Raw genomic sequence first — 5,821 nt, 5'->3', positions numbered from 1 at the left:
GCATGTATTAAGGATATGCAGAATACGGGTCCTAATGCATTTTGGTGGCCCCGCGTAGCGAAGTCGCTAACGCTTTCGCCTTCGGTGTGAGCGGTCCCGGGTTCGATTCCTGGTGGGGGCACTCGGCCGAAAAGTGTAAAACGCTTTTTCATGCCAGCCACCCTGAGTGAGGTTTTCCTCATTCACACCAGGCAAATGCCAGGGTGGTACTTAACTTTAAGTCCCAGGCCACTTCCTTCCTTTCCCAATTCTTTCTTCCTTCCATTTTCCCGGATTGTGTGCTCGCCGAGGGACGTCATCCCTCAAAACGTGAAGGGCTAAATGGCCTTAACTGCCGACAGCCCAAAAATCGAAATCCTAATGCATTTTGTCCTGGATAGTACATTTCCTTCCCATGGATGGGTTCGAAGAAAGAGACTTTTCACTTAGGCCTATATCACAGGAAATTTTGAGCGGGTGCCGGTAATTTTTTTCACAGTTGGTAACTATAATACTCACCCATTTTAATTTTACGAAAGAAGAAGCATATAAGGGGATGATGGGCAACATTATATGTTTGAAAACAGTTGCGCGTATACCTTACCAAAAAAAATATATCCTTACTTTCATGCCCACCTGCAACGGGAGTCAAGGAGGACATTGCCCCCTGGATTATCAAAATTGGTTCGATTCCTCAAAATACATATCAAAACAAATTTGCTTACTCACACACATTACTGTAGTAAACTTACGCCATGAGCGTAAGTAATTGTTTTACATGCAGTAGAACTTATATTGTGTGTTTCAAGGGGCTTGTATTTGCAATTTTGCTTGTATGTCAGCCTCCCTCCCTGGAAAAACCCCGTCTGCTTAAACTACTGGTGTTTAATATTGTGTGAGCAGTGATTTCATGGTGTGACCTGAAGATACTGCACCAGAACGACGAAATTTCCGTGGGAATTTCTCTGATTGGGCTTAACCTCTGGGAAACCAGTATTTTAGTAGTACTGTACTACTTACATTCATTGCTTATTCAGTTTCTCCGGGGAGACTTCTGAAATCGTCAATGTGTATGTGTGTGTGTGTTTGGGCATATATCATCAGTTGTGAGGAGAACAAAGACGAGAGTCATTCAAATACTTACAAGGCTCATTTTATTATAGAACGCTATTCTCACAAAATTTTATTTACACTATGCATGAAACACTCTCATGTGAATGCATTTGTCCCATCTACTTTTGGAAAATAGCATGGAATCAGTTTTCCGAAAGCTTGTTTCAGGTACGCATCGAAGACTTGTTGAGGCTTTGAGGTAGTGTTGGGTAAATTACTTCTAAAAAATTAACGCGCTATAAGTTAGTTTACTTTCCCTTACTGCATATCGTTAACAGCAAGAGAACGTTACTTCCCCTAGAAAAGTAACTGTTACCCTACTTCGAAAGCAAGACAAGTAACGCGTTACTTTTATGTGCGTAACTTTGAATATAATCATATACAAAAAACATTATTTTCATTAGATTTTTCCTATTATTATTATTATTATTATTATTATTACACATTCTGATTTTTCCCGATCGTAATAAATGTTTAGAACTGTAGGTTGATAATAGTAGGGCTGGTATATCCCTTCATGCGGGCAGTTTAGGCTTGCTCATCAGCGTTAATTATGGCACCCATCAAACATATCTACACTAATAGCAAAAATAAACAATATTATTGAAATGCTATACTGCAGTGTAAAAAGAATTGTATGCGTAAACTGCAACTTTTGATCACTTCTTTTACATTTATATATTTGTGCAACAGAAGGAGTGAGAAGCGTGTACAAAACGTGTGAGAAATGTGCACGACTTGCACCCTTGGAAGTTTCTGCACATTTCCCACACATTTTGTAACAATTGCACCCCTGTTGCACGCATATATATATATATATATATATATATATATATATATATATATATATATATATATATATATATATATATATATATATATATATATATATATTAAAAGAAGTAATTAAAAGTCGTTGCAGTTTACGCTTACATGACTTTTACGGATTATCCGAAAAAATGATCAAAGGATTGTGATCTTGGCTAATAATTAGTTTTCGGATCAGGGATCACAAAATTTTTAAACGGCCTCTAAATTGAGTTTTCGTATTTTTTACGGAATGATCACATTATACTGAGTTAAGAGATAGTTTGGGTTCAATTAGATCCAATTGGCTAACGATAAAAGGCACTGGAGAGCTTTTGTGAACGCGGCCTTGAACCTCCGGGTTCCATACGCCATAGAGTTAGTTAGTTAGTTATATGTAGTTCTCCAGATGTAAGGCATACAAGAAAATTTTTGATTGAAATATATTGGATATTTAGATCCAATATATATATATATATATATATATATATATATATATATATATATATATATATATATATATATATATATATATATATATATATTACAGTGTCTTTGTTGCACTATTAGTAGTTGCTATAGCATATTGTAAACATGTATATTTACAAATACAAATATTTTGAAAAGTATATATATATATATACAGTGGCGTATTTAGGGGGGCTTCCAGGCTTAAGCCCCCCCCTTCCCGAAATCTTACTTACTATAGTAAAGTATATGTAACATCTTGCAGAATTTTCACATTTTCAGGCAAAGCTCCATTGCTCCATTCTAAGACATTTACAACAGGAAAGAAAACAAAGATTTGTTTCCGGAAAACCATACATATTATAGTTACTCGTCCGAAATGTAACGCAAAATAAACTAAAGCAAACTAGGTATATTCCTTAGAAATTTGTAACGCGTTACCGTTACAGTTACTTTGGAGAAAAGGGCTTAGCGGAATAAGGATGTGAAAGCTCCCCCAAGCATATCTGCACCAAGTTTACAGTATCGATTAACATTTATGAGAAACTCGGTTTCCAAAAGTTTCAGCCTCCCAAGCGCTTTTGGAGGGGTGTTAGGAGAGGGGAAGAAAAATTGAAATTATTTTTTTTTCTCTCTTAAACGGCTCAACTGATTTGCATGAAAAAAAGATGTTAGGTGTTCTCAGCAAGAGAAAAGTCGGAAAATATTTTTTTTAATATTTTGAGGTTGAAAATTAGTATTTTTTTTAAATTTTCAAAAAAAAAAATAGTAGAAGACTAACTGGGACACCCACAATTTTTTGCCAGCTTTTTCTTGAGAGGGTCCCTAACAACATATATTGTTTTCATTTTGTTCGCAAGTGTACCTCATAGTGAAAAAAGGCAAATGTACATAGGTCTGCATCTATGTGGTATACGTATGATACACACTGTACACCACTAGGATAATCAATACTTTTAAATGGGGGAGGAGATGAAGTTGTTATAACATTGTAATCTTATGATAACAAGTATTTTTTGTCTTAACGGTAATTGGTCTCTGAGGATGAAGGGGATTCTCGACCATGTTCACACCTCCTTTGGCTACACCACTGCTGTACATCAACTGAAATTATACATTCCCGCATGTTGTGTTAATTGTGCACATAATCAATGTTCTGTGATACATATAGATCTTTTAGATCTTTCTTTAGTAATTGTTCTTGTTTTTTTTTTTTTTTTTTTTGGTAACAGTTGGTTAATAATATGCCTGTTGTTAATAGCTATTCATGTGTTTAGTTTGTTTCGATGGTATTACTGTATATGTGTGTTTAATATGATCAAATAAAGAATGAATAGAAAGAAATTAATCCTCATCGCGGTTTCCGTCCAATATTGGAACAATTTCGGTTTTCGTGAACAGAACTGTTGGCTGCTGTTCTCACGTTGCTGCTATTTTGTATTATTTATCATATGCGAGGTACTTATCGATAATCATTCGACCCGAAAGAAAGTTCCACATTCTGACTGTTTGTACTTCTAGTAAGTTATATTGGTTTATCACACACAATATTTTCTAGACCCATACTTCGGTCAGAATCATAATGCTTTCTCCAAAGCAGGGTCAAGATGGTTTAGTGATAGAGCGCTTACTTCTGGTGCGAGATGGACCTCATTCGATCCCAGGTTATAAAAGTTCGTGGTGGATACCATCGTACCAGCGAGTCTTCTCGGGATTATCTGTTTTCACTTACATTCTCATTTCACGAATTATTTTCCAATAATTAGCTTCCATCTATTACCTGTCTGTATTATTGGATCGGATTTGAGTTTAGCATTCCTTTGGTAGCAAAGTTATATGAGCCATGGAGCTACGAATTAACGTGGAATTCAAACTGCTTGCATTCCTGCCGGGAATCGGAGCTGGGTCTCCTATGCCAAAGTCCCGTATGCTACCCACATAGCTGTGAGTGATTTCTCTGTCTTCATTAAACTAGAAGGCATAATATTTAAACGTTTTGGATTTCATATTATTTCAGTTCTTCCTCGATAGCCAATTCTGTACTGACACAAAGTAGATCAATCAAATATACTTATCTTTCCTTTTTCGAATTCTAACGAGGTTCTTGTAACTTGGACCACGCTCTTTTGTTAGTTGAAACATCGTCTTTAGTTTTAGTTAGTTTAATCGTATGTCATTATACTCAACGTTTAATAAAATATCCCAGGATTTCAATTTCTTTGGGGTGACCCTTGCCCCCGCCCTGTACCACATCGAGTTGTGTATTAATGGAAACTATGGCTAAAAATAATAAACATTCCCTTTCCCCCAACTTCGATCCGACATTTTGTTCTCGAGTTATGGCTTTTTTTTTCATCTTCCGACAGATTTTTAGCTGGTCATAGTACCGAAATGAAGTATTTGTACACTCAGGTTGGTCTATACTTTTTGTCTTATCTTGGAGTCAGGAATCTGCTCCCAAACGTTGTCAGTGTTGTTTTGAAACACTGTATATTTCTATCCTGTTTCTGATTAGCTCCTGTCTGCTAAGCACCTTCCAGTTTTCCCAAAACCAACCAAACGTGAACTACATCCACTTCATCGTCCCCACCTCTATGCTTTCTTGTTGTATAGTACTTATTAAATATTTATATTGTAGTTGACAGAAATTGAAAATATTGATTAAAATATCTGGTTAAAATGCTAGTAGAGGAATTCTCTCTTTAGTGCAGAAATTCCCTCCTTGTATCTTACCGCCATTTTAGGCGAGAAGGGATTAGGCAAGATGTGAATTCCCATCTCACCTAAAATAGCTGACATTCTTCTCTTGGAGATATCAGTGACTGATAAATCGTTAGGCGAGATGGAATGGAATCTCTTTTTCTATGGAAGATATTTTTCCTTCTCTGATAACTTACTACAAGGATGCTGGTGACCAGAACGCCATCCAGTTTCCCACCACCCTAATTTCAAGACAGCGGAAGTACGGACAAACCTCCTGAGGTAAGTTTGTCAGAACAACTGTTGCATGCACACCCACTTAGTGGCTTGATGAGTCAAATAGTAATACACTGAAACAAGTTTCAATGCTTAAATTCATAATTTCTTTGCCTTTGTCTTTAAAATAAGTTTATATTTAATTTGTTCATAGAATTACATTGTGATTTTTTTAAACACAATATTGTGTCATTTTCTTTTTCAACAGTACCTTTGTGGAAGCTTCCTATTCGGATAGTTCTGAAGATTCTCCTGGACCATCAGACTGTGTTGAGGCCACAAATATATCAGAAGATACTACTGTGAAATTTCCTGTGAAACTGTCACCAATGACGAAACGCGTGATGATGTAATTAGAGTTCCTCAAACACACAATAAAAAGCGAACGTATGAACAAAGATCAATAGTAAATTATCTTAAAAATAGCCGGCCGTGCACACTAGAACATGAAGAACAGATTGCGAAAAGGATTGCAAAC

This window comes from Thermobia domestica, chromosome 18, assembly GCF_964235325.1.
Source record: "Thermobia domestica chromosome 18, izTheDome1.hap1.1, whole genome shotgun sequence".
Lineage (NCBI taxonomy): Eukaryota > Metazoa > Arthropoda > Insecta > Zygentoma > Lepismatidae > Thermobia > Thermobia domestica.
Note: the sequence above shows the minus strand (reverse complement) of the source record.